General features: G+C 41.9%; 1 long non-coding RNA gene across 1 annotated transcript; it reads left to right on the top strand.

Moving 5' to 3' along the window:
- Positions 1-4,568: 4,568 nt before the first annotated feature.
- LOC136163074 (uncharacterized) lies at positions 4,569-15,735 on the top strand. The gene is made up of 4 exons (XR_010662190.1): positions 4,569-4,772; positions 5,872-5,969; positions 8,278-8,340; positions 15,621-15,735. It is a non-coding gene; the product is annotated as an uncharacterized lncRNA (long non-coding RNA).
- The last annotated feature ends 318 nt before the right edge of the window (positions 15,736-16,053 follow it).

The raw sequence follows: 16,053 nt of genomic DNA, 5'->3' as shown, positions 1-16,053 counted from the left end.
TGCTACATATTTGCTATCTGGCACCGGATGATCTATTTAATATTCTTGAACTTCAGTGTTCTCATCTCTAAAAGGGACATGATATGATCTGCATTTGGGGCTGTGGTGAGCATCACATAGGACACTATGATAGCAGGTGTAAACACTGTGTGTATTATGCATGCCGGTTACTATCACTGTGATGGCAACTCACCAACAATGGACCCAAAGTGAGCATCACTCAGTTTGTGCCTGATTGCCAGGCTCCTGCTTTCTGTCTGGGCCATATCCAGTGGAAGGCAATGCCTTGAAGGAGGACTCCATGTGATACCACCTCTGGGTCTGCCATATTTAAATGGCACACAATTAAACTGAAGCCTTACTGAGGGATTATTTTGCTCAGTAAATTTAATTAAAAGCCAACTCTGAATGGTTTTCCAATTACAAATATAACTTAGTTTGATTCAAAACCTATTCACTGAACATTAGATATTATGTGGATCAAAATTTTAAAAGGGCAAAGTTTCTGAGGTCAGGAAGATAAACACACAAATAATATCTTAACAGTGTGATAAATATTAAGTGTATAAGCAAAGCGCTATAAGGACCCAGAGGAGAACAGTATAAGCACTTTTGTTCAGTCAGTGGATGAATTTAGTGGAAGTCATATGGAAGAGACAGCATTGGACTAGGACCCTGGAAGAAGAGATTGTGTTTCCCAGGTAGAAAAGTGGGGGGAAAATTATAGGCAGAGATAATAGCACCTAAAGGATCAGCCAAGGTGTTTTGATTAGTTCTGGTTGTCACTGCTTACTACCCATTTCACTTTGGGTAAATTACTAGACCAATCATTTAGTTTCCTTATGTGGAAATCAACTCTAATAATATCTACCAAAAAGTTCTTGATAGAGATAAAATGATATTATGGAATTTCACTAATGGCATGCTGGGTATACAGAAGATACTCTGTACATTTCAGACTTATTCGTGGAACACAAAGAACTTGACGAGGGCAGCACAGTCCAGCATCTTAATGAAGGCCCCCAAAGTTCACATCCCTGGGAACAGTGTGGGTGCTGGGCTAAATGGAGACTGTGAGAGTGTGGCCGTGGCCATGTTTTGCTGTTGTGTATTTGTTTCTCATGAAGGCCATCAAAGTGAATTACTGGGTCCTCCCCCCAAAGGACTATTCCCTGTTCTTGTCACTAAGAACTGTCACATCTCCCAGAGCCAAGATTATGGATTCAACCACTAGAGTGGTCAAAACTTTCTCAGCAAACACATCAGCTATGACAGTGTTGGTGTCGCTGGCCGCACATTTGGGAAAGCTCTCCAGTGAACAATCACCCACCTGGGTTAAGGTTTCACGTGACTGTGGTTAGACTGGGCTTTTCTGGTGGTTCAGATGGTAAAGAATCCACCTGGAATGCAGGAGACCTGGGTTCAGTCCCTGGGCTGGGAAGATCCCCTGGAAAAGGGAATGGGTACACACTCCTGTATTCTGGCCTGGAGAATTCCACGACAGAGGAGCCTGAAAGGCTACAGTCCATGGAGCTTCAAAGAGTCGGGCATGACTGATTGACTTTCACTTAATGGTTATGTTAGTGAAGTCAAAGTCCCAGAGGAATGAATTATGCTAACTGTTTCCAAATAGTTTGTTCAAACTTCTATCCTAGACTCACCTCTCCCCTCAACTGATCTTTGTCCTGTGTTCATGACTGTACCCCCAACCCTACAAATAACCATCCAGGAGAAAATAGATGAAATAAACACCTCCCATCGGTACCTGATAGAAAACAGCAAACTGCTCACGTTGCCTGCACAGTTAGCTTTATTTTTAAGTTCTCCTGAGCAGTAAGAGAGCCACAGCACAAACTTCCCAAACTCACAGTATTAAATTACTGTTAATAGTGCTGCCTTCAGACAACTGCGCTGTGTACTGACCCTCATGCTTGTGGTTTTGTTTTTAAACTCCAAGCTCAGGTCGGGAGCAATAAGTTTAGCCACCTGAAACAACAACATTGGCCTAATCTAGAATGATCTATTTCCCCAGCAAAGATTGGTTTCTGTGTTATTTTTATTTTTCAAGGGAGTTAACATTTAACTGGCACATTAGCCCTGTCCATCTCCCTGAATAGGTCTGTCTGTTTCAGCGTGTTCTCCCGCCCCGCCACGGAGCCCCGCTTTCCTCGAGATTCAGGAAGCTCTAAATATTAATGAGGGCCAAAGACCCATGCACTTGGTGACTCCTTCTCCATCATCCACTCCATTAAACACAATTTCCGAAGGCATTTCACAATTTGGAAAAGCTAATCGGAAAAAGTGTGGCACCGTTACAATTGTGCAGGACGCTATTTTTGAAAATGTCACTTACACAGAAGGAACCGGTGGCCTGATGGGTGTCCTGCCGGGGGTTAACACGAAGCAACTCAGAAGATTTGTAGAGAAAAGTAGTCTTCACAGTGTGGGCCCCCAGTCAGCAGCATCCCCCTGCATGAGAAATGTAGAAATGCATTTAGAATTGCAAAGGTAGCAGATTTGCAGAGTCAGAAACTCATCAGAAATTATAGGAAAGGCCAGCTGTCTCATGTCTTGACAACCAAACACTGGGGTGGACCTTGTCTGCTTATCTAGTTAGAGCCATCATAATAAGCATTAGACAAACATAAGGGTCCTTCAGGGACTTTGGGATTGGGGCTATAGTCCTGGATTCTATACCAGTTCTGCCATTGATTAGATATTTATCTTAGGCATGTTTTGTCATGTATATCAGCCTCATTGTCTTCATTTGTCAAAAGGTGGAAGGAATATAATCTGCTCTGTTTAATTCCTTGAGTTAATTATTGCTTATGGTGTTCATTATATATTGAATAAATATTGGTCAGGGGCTTTAAAACCTTGAGAGGGCTTCACATGGTGTCAAAGCCTTACTGCAAAGATTTCCTAGTTATGAGTCTCCCATGCTATGTTGGGACGCCTGAAACACAGGACAATTTGAGCACAGTGCAATATCCTTATGTCTTATCAGTGACACAACAAAAAGCATGCATCTCAAGTCCTTCTTAGATGCACACCTGAAGGCAGTGTTCCAGTGGAACCTGAGGAGACTTGGAAGATGATATAAATAAGCACGTGCTTCCTGGAGGCACAAGAGAGCAAAGTGAGCTCACTAACAGCAGAGCTGAAAGCGTCTAGAGCAAGAAGCATGCATGAGTGTGTATAAAGGCCCGCACTTGTGTGCGCGGGCCTTTGTGTTCATGTGTAAAAGAGAGAAAGAGAGAGAGGGAAACAGGAGATAAAGGGAGGGGAAGGAGATACACAGAGAAACAAAAACAGATAAAGTCTGAGACTGGGAGAGAAACTGAGAGACAGAGAGACTGAGCGAGAGAGAAATAGGTCAAGAACAGGAGGAGGAAGGAGAGGAGGTGGCGGACGATAAAGTAAGAAGGCAGAAACATTTTTATGGCATCTTACAGTTTTCATGTGATTCTCAGCAGCGACACCACCCTGTTCCTACCTGTAGGATATTTTACCAAATGCTTCACTCCACCCAGCCCTGCTACAAAGCCCTGCTGAGTTGACACAGGAGGAATCTGAGGCCCAGGGGACAGTTACCTCTCTCACGGGTTCTGGCATGAGAAGAAGCTAAAGCAGGAACCCGAGGGCTGGCCACAGGGCTGAGGACAAGCAGAGGGCACCTGGTGCCCAGGCCTCCCTCTAAGGACTGCCCACCAGGCTCCAGGCCTCCTGAACCAGGACGAGTCAGGGCACATGCAAGAAGTCAAGGAGACTTTTTATTTCTTCCCCTCCATCTACATGTATTCTTACTGAAACAATAATAGAGCAGTGAAGCTACCTAAATAAAAAATCCTCCCTATTGCCATCACCTTCAATAGATAACATTTTTGCACAACTTCCTTTTACCTCTTTCCCACAACTGTTTTTCACACAGTGGTAATCATCGCACAGACATCCTTTTGCCCCATTGCTTTTTCCTTTATCACAGAGTGCTAAACAAAGCGACTAGTTGCTATGGTGTTTCCACAATGTTCATTTTAATAGCTACATAATATTTTATTCAAGGAACACACCATAAATTATTGAACCGTTTCTCTGTTGTTTTCTCAGTGAAGTTCCCACTTTGCGATAAAATATTCATGTAAATATATATAATAATTCACTCCATTTGTACTATGACTTTCAGTACTTGGCTCATGCATATGTCATCTTACAGTTCGATAGAATTTGGAAGGTAAGTCCACTGTTTTTAATAGGATGCTTGTGGTTATCTTAAGACATTCCAGCAAACATTCCGAATACTGTGATCTTCTATTTATACCCCTCTAGTCAAACACGCCAACACTGGGCTCCCTTTTAAGGATTTTTGTGCACTTGGACTCTTCCCCCCACTCCTTCTCTGTTCCCATTCTTGACTAATTTAGCCTGGGATGGGGGGAAGGAGAGAGAGAACAGTGGTCTAAATTCATTCCCCCCCTCCAAAAAAAGAGGGAGAAAAAAAAAGAAAGAAACTTACTGCTTGTGATTTGTTTCTAATCCAACCATTTAATGAGTTAGATTGCCAGAGCTTTCTTTCTCTCTTCCTCACTAAGCCTTCTTCTCTTCTTGCTGCAATAATTGTCCAGCTCATCCCTTCCTTTTTAAATTTAGTACTTGATTTCATCCCTCAGATAAGTATGCGCCTCAGCAATGTTCCCTTCTGTTCTCATTATTAATAGGTTTGGGGACACTTGGGAGCTTCTGGAAGAAAAGATCACAGCAGACCAGCATGAAAGGTAATTATGCAGCCAGCAATGGGGGCCTCCTTCCTTATTTTGGTCACCAGTAAATGAGCTGGTTGACAGCCCACTGTTTAACCCTCTCTTTTGAAAACATACATGCATACATTAAGTGCAGTGCCCTCACCTCTCGCTTCATTTAATCTTACTGTCAATAATATTACCTTTTCAAGGCTTGGATCTAATATCTTCTTACTGGGTGTTATTTATTGTATTTAGAGTATGCTTCAACTTGCTTTTTGAAAGAAATGGAAAATATATGAGTGAATTTCTACATGATTGAATACGCATAGATTCGAAAGCAAAAAAAAAAAAAAAAAATCACAAAAAGACATTCTCCAATGTGCCACATCCCTTCTAAAGCCATTTGAGCAGAGGGTCATAGCAATTGTTACTCATGTTACCCAAACCCTAGTCCATGGTATACTTGTTGGAAGTCCAACTTCTGATCCTTACTCCCTGGAAATGGGATTCCCTAAGGGAGGATCAGCTACCCCAGTCCTTGGAATCACTACTAAAAAATCTACCTTAAATGTCAACTTCATGTTGAATACAAAGGGACTGATACTTTTTATGCCTCCTAACTAGAGGAGGATGGTAGAATTGAAGATTTTTTTTCTCATTTAGGCAGCAGAGACTGGCTAGTTATTTACCAATTTCACTTCCTTTTTCTCCTGAACACACAGCAAGGAGGCATTTCCAGTGGAGCTCTGGCTGGTGCTTTGTGTGCAGAAATGATGCCACCTTCATCCTGGTCCCCAGACCACTGCTATACTGCATATCATTTCCTATACTCTTTCTGTCTTTTCCAGCTTCATACAGATGGGTCTTGACAGCAGACCAGGTTTCAGAAAGTCCTCTCTACTAAGGAGGAACATAAATTTGGGGATTTATGTGAATCAAAAAAATTAATTTCTATCATGTTCTGTTTGTTCTTTTTCTCTTTAGTTTGTTACAAGCAGTGCCACTCTAAACACACACACACACACACACACACACACACACACACACACACACACATCCCATCAACACAATAACTTAAATGAGTCTCTTCATGAATCCTAGATAATTTATTATCATTTTTGTTCAAATTCAGGCCCATCTGATGGTGTAAGAAGCTGCATAAATGCTTTTTAGGACCTGAAGTACAGAATTTGAGTCACTTATTTCAGGTTCTGCTACCAATTGCTCACGGTAATTTTTTTTTTTTTCTTTTGAATGATTGTATAAGCACCATTATATACAGTAAAGGGAAGAGGCCTGTAGGCTTTTCAATGCCTTTCCATCTTCCCAGGGGCCCTTTAAAATTATCATTTAAAATACAAGACAATTCAATGAAATGATGTGATGCTTCCTTGAACTCAGGGAACCAATGAGAATAGAGTTTTATATGAGATTTGCAAGCAAATGAATGCTTCCCAGAGTCAGAACGATGCATTTTAATTGAATTATTGCATTGACCATGCATCCTATTTTCTTTCAGTTTTTCACTATGTCTCCCTGGCAAGTTCAGTCAAAGCATTCTTCTTATTCTTCTTCTTTTAAGTTACAAGTCTGGCTTTTAAAAATGTGTATTTCTAGTTTGACATAGCATGACCTTTTCTTTCATTTGTCATGCATAAATGTAGCAGTTTATTTTCTTTGGAATCACTATATAAATCTTCACTTTTTGCTTGTGCCGGTGGCGTGCGTGCACATACATGCTCACCCGTGTGTCTGTGGTGAAGAATTCTGTGAGTGTGACGCTTTCCCCATGAGTGCAGAGAGTGGCTGATGGGAGTTGATGAGGTGTGTATTTTCCTCAGGGGTACCGACCACCAAAGGATGCTGGGAGAGGGGAGTCAGTGAATTTGTGGGTGTTGAGCTGTTGGATATTCTGGATGCAGATTTTTTTTTTTTTTTAATTTACAGTTTAATAAAACCCAGCTGACACTGAGTCTTTTTTGTAAATCATGTTTATGAGATATGAGTCAGTGATGACATGTCCTTAAGCTATTCCAGTGAAAGGAAAGCCTCTCAGAAAAGCGACCGTTGGTTTTGTGGGAAACTTGGCCAAGCATGTTGCTCTAAGCTCCTTTCTTCATTTCAGTGAAACCAGGACATCTTCAGAGTAAGTTCCAAGGTGGACTTTTTTTCTGTTAGAAAGTGAAGTCAGACACCAGTTTTGTTTTTCCATCGTCATTCTGACCGTCTGAACTGTCAAAGCAAGGACTTGACGCTGAGCCATCATCTTGAGGATGAAGCGAGTGCTGTAGTCAGTGGGTCTTTATGTAGGTTTTTTTTTTTTTTTTTTTTTTGAAGCATTTGAAAGTCTTTCCTGAAAGTGGTTCTGTATCATGAAAGAAGGTACCTTTGCCAAAATGCAAAGACACTTGCCTTGTACCACCATCTAATTCCTGCCATCAAAGGTGATGCCATGGTCCTTTAATGGTTTTATTGTGGTGGAAATATCTATGCAATTATGAGGCAAAGGAAATGGTAAATTATCCCCATATTCTTCATATAAGCTGAGCATTTCACTGGAAGAAAAGTTCTGTAGGCATTTCACCTTGAGGAAGAGAATACACCCTTTATACATTGAAGCCCTTCTTTTTAGCTTTTAAAAATCTCTTAATTTCCTTAGGAACTGGAAACAAAGTTAGTTTTCTCTTTGGATCTGAAAATACAGAGTGACAAACACAACATGGGCATATGAAAATCAATGATGTTCAAATAGGGTCTCTTTAAAAAAATTGACCTGTGTGTTGTAAGGCCAAACTTGACTCATTTGCAACTTAACTTTTGTCATGATTAACTTCCCTGGTGACTCAGTGGTAAAGAATCCACCTGCCAGTGCAGGAAATGCAGATTCAATTCCTGATCCCCTGGAGAAGGAAATGGCAACACCTCTAGTGTTCTTCCCTTGGAAGTCCTATGGGCAGAGGAGCCTGATGAGCCGCAGTCCATGATGTCGTAATGAGTTAAATGCAGCTTAGTAACTGAACAGCAACAACAACATCAAAAGATTGCATATGACATCACACTAACAGGCTAACCAGCACTAGGACAATAGGATTCAAGGGCTCAAACATATCTTCAATAATCATGCCCAGAATCAAGGTTTTAAAAAGGTAGAGTTACTTTCAGGAAGTAGATTGAAGACCCCTTAACCAATTAAGCTGGATACAGTTCCTGGGTGGGGAAGATCCCCTGGAGAAGGGAATGGCAACCCACTCCAATATTCTTGCCTGGACAACACTAAGTACAGTGGAGTCTGGGGGGCTCCAGTCCATGGGGTTCCAAAAAGGTTGGACACAACTGAGAGGCTAACACTTTCCTCTAACCAATTAAATTGACTCATATTTTCTTTTTCACACTTGTGTAAGTGATATAATCTTAAAAACAATGTCTCACATGTCTAAAAATTCCTTGTGATAAATATAAAATACAAATTTTCTGTGATAAAAAGCATTGTGCCACAGTTAAATCACCAGAAAATAACTAAATGCTTTTTCTTTTTTAGGTGTACTTAAAATTGGAACATTGGATTTTTCAAAGTAATAGTAGTAAGCAAAGAAAGAACAGGGTGAGTAATCATTTAAAAAGTGTGAAAGATGTTTTTAAACAAAGTTTACATAGTTCATACCATGCATAGATCCAGTGATCTGATTAAAATACACAGAAGTTGTGTAAAAAATAGTAGAAAGAACTTTGCAAAGAAGTGAGGTGGTGGATAGTTTTAATAGCATGGCAATAATGAGTACTTTGCAAAAGACCCTTTTCATTGAACTGTAGTTGATTTACAATTCTGTGTTGGTTTCAGGTATACGGAAAAATTATTCATATATATATATATGAATATGCATATGTATATATATGTATATATGTGTGTGTATATTTTGTAAAGGACCTTCTAAGATGTACTAGGTGAGTACAAAGTTGGATAATTTCCAGCCTGACTTGATTCAGTTCAGTTCAATCACTCAGTCGTGTCCAACTCTTTGCAACCCCATGGAACTACAGCACACCAGGCTTCCCTGTTCATTACCAAAAACCCGGAGCCTACTCAAACTCATGTCCATCAATTCAGTGATGCCATCCAACCATCTCATCCTCTGTTGTCGCATTCTCTTCCTACAACCTTCAAATTTTCCCAGCATAAGTGTCTTTTCCAATGAGTCAGGTCTTCACATCAGGTGGCCAAAGTAGTGGAGTTTCAGCTTCAGCATCAATCCTTCCAATGAATATTCAGGACTGATTTCCTTTAGGATGGACTAGTTGGATCTCCTTGAGGTCCAAGAGACTTTAAAGAGAATTCTCCAATACCACAGTTCAAAAACATCAATTCTTTGGTTCTCACCTTTCTTTATAGTCCAACTCTCACATCCGTACATGACTACTGGAAAAACCATAGCTTTGACTAGATGGACCTTTATTGCCAAAGTAATGTCTCTGCTTTTTAATATGCTGTCTAGGTTGGTCATAACTTTCCTTCCAAGGTGTAAGCATCTTTTAATTTCATGGCTGCAATCACCATCTGCAGTGATTTTGGAGCCTAAAAGATAAAGTCAGCCACTGTTTCCACTGTTTCCCCATCTATTTGCCATGAAGTGATGGGACTAGATGCCATGATCTTAGTTTTCTGAATGTTGAGCTTAAAGCCAACTTTTTCACTCTCCTCTCTCACTTTCATCAAGAGGCTCTTTAGTTCTTCTTCACTTAGTGCCATAAAGGTGGTGTTATCTGCATATCTGAGGTTTTTTATATTTCTCTTGGCAATCTTGATTCCCGCTTGTGATTCATCCAGCCCAGAGTTTCTAATGATGTACTCTGCATAGAAGTTAAATAAACAGGGTGACAATATACAGTCTTGATGTAATCCTTTCTCAGTCTGGAACTAGTCTGTTGTTCCATGTCCAGTTCTTACTGTTGCCTCTTGACCTGTGTAAAGATTCCTCAAGGGGTAGGTCAGGTGGTCTGGTATTCCCACCTCTTGAAGAATTTCCACAGTTTGTTGTGATCCACACAGTCAGAGACTTTGACATAGTCAATAAAGCAGAAGTAGATGATTTTCTAATGCTCAAAATTCTCCAAGCCAGGTTTCAGCAATACGTGAACCGTGAACTTCCAGATGTTCAAGCTGGTTTTAGAAAAGGCCGAGGGACCAGAGATCAAATTGCCAATATCCTCTGGATCATTGAAAAAGCAAGAAAATTCCAGAAAAACATCTACTTCTGTTTTATTGACTATGCCAAAGCCTTCGACTGTGTGGATCACAATAAACTGTGGAAAATTCTGAGAGAGATGGGAATACCAGACCACCTGACCTGCCTCTTGAGAAACCTGTATGCAGGTCAGGAAGCAACAGTTAGAACTGGACATGGAACAACAGGCTGGTTCCAAATAGAAAAGGAGTATGTCAAGGCTGTATTATTGTCACCCTGCTTATTTAACTTCTATGCAGAATACATCATGAGAAACGCTGGGCTGGAAGAAGCACAAGCTGGATGCAAGATTGCCGGGAGAAATATCAATAACCTCAGATATGCAGATGACACCACTCTTATGGCAGAAAGTGAAGAAGAACTAAAGAGCCTCCTAATGAAAGTGAAAGAGGAAGGTGAAAAAGTTGGCTTAAAGCTCAACATTCAGAAAACTAAGATCATGGCATCTGGTCCCATCACCTCATGAGAAATAGATGGGGAGACAGTGGAAACAGTGTCAGACTTCATTTTTTGGGGCTCCAAAATCACTGTGGATGGTGACTGCAGCCATTAAATTAAAAGACGCTTACACCTTGGAAGGAAAGTTATGACCAACCCTGACAGCATATTAAAAAGCAGAGACATTACTTTGCCAACAAAGGTATGGTTTTTCCAGTGGTCATGTATGGATGTGAGAGTTGGACTGTGAAGAAAGCTGAGCACTGAAAAATTGATGCTTTTGAACTGTGGTGTTGGAGAAGACTCTTGAGAGTCCCTTGGACTGCAAGGAGATCCAACCAGTCCATCCTGAAGGAGATCAGTGCTGGGTGTTCATTGGAAGGACTGATGCTGAAGCTGAAACTCCAGTACTTTGGCCACCTCATGTGAAGAGTTGACTCATTGGAAAAGACCCTGATGCTGGGAGGGATTGGGGACAGGAGGAGAAGGGGGCGACAGAGGTTGAGATGGCTGGCTGGCATTACCGACTCGATGGGCATGAGTTTGAGTGAATTCCAGGAGTTGGTGATGGACAGGGGGGCCTGGCGTGCTGCGATTCATGGGCTTGCAAAGAGTCAGACACAACTGAGCGACTGAACTGAACTGAACTGAGATGATATTCTGGAACTCCCTTGCTTTTTTGATGATACAACAGATGTCGGCAATTTGATTTCTGGTTCCTCTGCCTTTCCTAAATCCAGCTTGAACATCTGGAAGTTCATGGTTCGTGTACTGTTGAAGCCTGGCTAGAGAATTTTGAGCATTACTTTGCTAACATGTGAGATGAGTGCAATTGTTTGGTAGTTTGAGCATTCCTTGGGTTTGCCTTTCTTTGGGTTTGGAATGAAAACTGACCTTTTCCAGTCCTGTGGCCACTGCTGAGTTTTACAAATTTACTGGCATATTGAGTGCAGCACTTTCACAGCATCATCTTTTAGAGTTTGAAATAAATCAACTGAAATTCCATCACCTCCACTAGCTTTATTTTTGGTGATGCTTCCTAAAGCCCACTTGACTTCTTATTCCAGGATGTCTGACTCTAGGTGAGTGATCATACCATCATGGTTATCTGGGTCATGAGGATGTTTTTTGTACAGTTCTTCTGTGTATTCTTTCCACCTCTTATTAATATCTTCTGCTTCTTTTGGTCCCCGCCATTTCTGTCCTTTATTGTGCCCATCTTTGCATGAAATGTTCCCTTGGTGTCTCTAATTTTCTTGGAGAGATCTCTAGTCTTTCCCATTCTATTGTTTTCCTCTATTTCTTTGCGTTGATCACTGAGGAAGGCTTTCTTATCTCCTTGCTATTCTTTGGAATTCTGCATTCAAATGGGTATTCTTTCCTTTTCTCCTTTGCCTTTCACTTCTCTTCTTTTCTCAGCTATTTGTAAGGCTTCCTCAGGCAACCATTTTGCCTTTAGCATTTCTTTTTCTTAGGGATGATCTTGATCCCTGCTTCTTGTACAAAGTCATGAACCTCTGTCCATAGTTCTTCAGGTACTCTGTCTACCATTTCTGATCCCTTGAATCTATTTGTCACTTCCACTGTATAATTGTAAGGAATTTGATTTAGGTCATACCTGAATGGTCTAGTGGTTTTCCCTACTTTCTTCAATTTAAGTCTGAATTTGGCAATAAGGAGTTCATGATCTGAGCCACAGTCAGTTCCCAGTATTGTTTTTACTGACTTTATAGAGCTTCTCCATCTTTGGCTGCAAAGAATATAATATAACAAACTGTGGAAAATTCTTCAAGAGATGGGAATACCAGACCACTTGAGCTGCCTCTTGAGAAATCTGTATGCAGATCAGGAAGCAACAGTTAGAACTGGACATGGAACAATAGACTGGCTCCAAATTAGGAAAGGAGTAGTCAAGGCTGTATATTGTCACCCTGCTTATTTAACTTATATACAGTGTACATAATAAAAAACATTGGGCTGGATGAAACACAAGCTAGAAACCAGATTGCCAGGAGAAATATAAAAAACCTCAGATATGCAGATGAAACCACCCTTATGACAGAAAGCGAAGAAGAACTAAAGAGCCTCTTGATGAAAGTGAAAGAGGAAAGTGAAAAATTTGGCTTAAAACTGATGCTGAAGCTGAATCTCCAATACTTTGGCCACCTGATGTGAAGACCTGACTGATTGGGAAAGACCCTGGTGCTGAGAAAGACTGAAGGTAGTAGGAGGAGAAGGGGATGGCAGAGGATGAGATGATTGGATGGGTGGATGGCATCACTGACTTGATGGACATAAGTTTGTGTAAACTCCAGGTTGTTGGTGATGTACAGGGAAGCCTGGCATGCTGCAGTCCGTGGGGTCGCAAAGAGTCAGACACGACTGAGCTACTGAATTGAATGGAACTGTGGTCCATGTGGTCAGTTTGATTAGTTTTCTGTGATTGCGGTTTTCATTCTGTCTGCCCTCTGAAGGATATGGATAAAAGGCTTAAGGAAGCTTCCTGATGAGAGAAGTTGACTGAGGGCAAAACTGGGTCTTGTTCCGATGGGTGGGCCATGCTCAGTAAATCTGTAATCCAATTTTCTGTTGATGGACAGGGCTGTGTTCCCTCCCTGTTTTGTTTTTTGACCTGAGACCAAACTATGGTGGAGGTAGCGAAGATAATGGCGACTTCCTTCAAAAGGTCCCGTGCATGCACTGCTGCAGTCAGAGCCCCCAGCCCTGCAGCAGGCCACTGCCAATCCACTTCTCCACCAGAGACTCCTGGGCACTCACTCACAGGCAAGTCTGGGTCAGTCTCTGGTGGGGTCACTGCTCCTTTCTCCTGGGTCCTGGTGGGCACAAGGCTTTGTTTGTGCCCTCCAAGAGTCTGTTTCCCCAGTCCTGTGAACATTCTGTCAGCTCTATGTGGGGTTAATGGTGACCTCCTTCAAGGGGGCTTATGCCATACCCAGGTCTGCTGCCCCCAGTGCCCCTGTCCCTGCATCAGGCCACTGCTGACCCGTAACTCCACAAGAGACACTTAAGCACAGTTCTGGCTCAGTCTCTCTGGGGTCTCTGGGTCCTGGTATGCACAGGTTTGTTTGAGCCCTCTGAATATCTCTAGCGGGTAAGGAGTTTGATTCCAAAAGCAATTTTGCCCCTCCCACCATCTTTTTGGGGCTTCTCCTTTGCCCTAGGATGTGGGGTATCTCTTTTTTTGGTGGGATTCAACATTCTTCAGTCAATGGTCATTCTGCAGCAAGTTGTAGTTTTGGAGTTCTCTGACTTGATTAATGATTGTCATTTGAACTCAGTAGAGCCTGAAGGTAGAATTTTGACAGGCACAGATGGTGGAAGAGGTGTGAAGGAGAAAGGATTATCTTTACTGGTGTTTTCATTCATTGATAAATGAAGTGAAGTGAAGTGAAGTGTTAGTCTCTCAGTCATGTCCAACTCTTTGCAAACCCATGGACTGTAGCCCACCAGGTTTCTCTGTCCATGGAATTCTCCAGGCAAGAATACTGGAATGGGTTGCCATTCCCTTCTCTAGGGGATCTTCCTGACCCATGGAAGGAATGAGGAGATGAAGGAGTCAAGTCAGAACCTTTTCTGGGAGATCTTTGTCTTCTTTGAAATGGTTTGCAGACAGCTCTGCAACAATAGCTACAAATGCTAATTAGGGGTGGAATCGTATCCCATGTGATTGGAATAAACATAATCACAAGTGCCATGCACATGCACACAGAGGCTTTTGATTGAAAAATTATTAAAATTCAGAAGAACTTATTCTATGTCTTTTAAAAGCAAAACGTGGTGGAAAGAGAACAGAATTGCTTCTCAGCTACAGTTGAGTTCAGTCCTGATGGTGTGACACTAAACAAGTGGCTTAATGAGTCTGTCTTAGCCTTGCTGTTTCCCTGGTGGCTCAGACTGTAAAGAATCTGCCTATAATGCAGAAGACCAGGGTTTTATCCCTGGGTGGGGAGGATCCCTTGGAGAAGGAAATGGCAAATCACTCCAGTATTCTTGCCTGGAGAATTCCATGGAGAGAGGAGGCTGGCAAGCTACAGTCCATAGTGCTGCAAGAATTGGACATGACTGAGCGACTAACACTTTCACTTTCTGAGCCTTAGTTCGTTTATCACTCTATTATGTCTGTTGTGCTATTTTTTGGAAAGGAAAGTGCCTCTAAGCAAAAGTGTGGGGTTGTTCCAGGTGCCTTATGATGTGCAAGGCACGCCGCTCATCACAGCCTTCCAGCAAACACCTTGAAGCTCACACATCACAGGAGAGTGGGGTCAGCCAGGGGTCAGTGAGCACTTAGAGTTTTGGCAAAAGGAAAAGGAGGCTCCTTGGATGGATAGACCTGACTTCAGCTTGAGAAGTGTATGTTTGACCTGAGGCCAGTCATTTGCTTTCTCTGATCCTCTCAGATCTTTCATCTGCAAAAGAATGGTAATAGGATGATTATCTGGATTAAATCAATGTATGATATCTGCAACTATTAGGTCTCCAGCTCTAGTGTCTCTCTGACAAGATATTCCTGCAACTGCTGGGAGGTTTCTCTGTCAGTCTCCATGATAAGCTGGGGCTCAACCTTGCCTGCAGGGCTGAGAGTGTTCTTAGGTTATCTCATTCATCAGAGATAGCTGCTGGGAGCTGACCTTCATCTTTAACTGTCAGTTTCCTCTGAACAGTTATCCCTCAGAACATCACAGTTCATGTAAGTCACGGCCAAACAGAAGGGACACTGCCCACCCAGCCACATGGAGTGTGATGCTTGATTGTATGTCTCGATTAGGAAGCTCTTTGTTGGCAATTAATGGAATTTAACTGGTAGGAGCATGAAGAAGAAAGGAAAAGAAACACACAGTCACACTCACTGCATTCCTCATCTGATCTGCTCCAAGGGTACATCTTCCAGAGAAGAATCTGAATGTTCTGTCTCAGCATCAGTTAAAGTCATCAGGCACTCCTGAAGGATATTCTATGTTTTGATCCTTGAACACCTTCTAGTAAAAGTGATGGATTCCATTAAACCTCCAGCCAGATTTTAGTACCATGTCCTCATGCTGACTGGCCCTGGACAGCTCAGCTCTGGTGACAAAACCCTTCCATCATACAGTCCCTGAGAAGAAACAGCATTTCAAGCCTGTCCACTTGCATGTGTCTGACTGAAGTCAGATTTCAAGTCTTATCTCTGATTTTCTTCTTTCAGCAAGCTGTCCTGGACCTCCCATCTCTCCCCAGTGATTCATTTCAGCATCCCCAGCTGACTCTGTGGATTAGTGTTTCACTCTCCGTTTGAATCGAGGCTCTTGAAGTTGATAATTATCTGTGCCAAATGCAGATGCCTTGGACAGAGGTTTGTTTTTTGTGGATCTGGACCACTTGCATGCTCTCTGGCATTTGTTAATGTATGTCATATTTCAGGGGTTCAAACAACAACAACAACTAATGTTTTCATTTATTTCATTCAGCAATCTGTGATGAGAGTTTATTGGGTATGATTCTGTGCTAGGCTGTGTAGTAGGTCAGGACAACAGGGACAACGCTAACTATATATATCCCTTACCCTAGAAGAGATGATATTTTAAGCCCTGTGACTAGTGATGGAGAGCCAATAGAGTCTCTGTCCTACTCTGAGCTTA

Source organism: Muntiacus reevesi, chromosome 3 (assembly GCF_963930625.1).
Source record: "Muntiacus reevesi chromosome 3, mMunRee1.1, whole genome shotgun sequence".
Taxonomy (NCBI): Eukaryota; Metazoa; Chordata; class Mammalia; order Artiodactyla; family Cervidae; genus Muntiacus; species Muntiacus reevesi.
The sequence above is the reverse complement of the archived record's forward strand: the minus strand, read 5'-3'. Positions and strand labels throughout refer to the sequence as shown.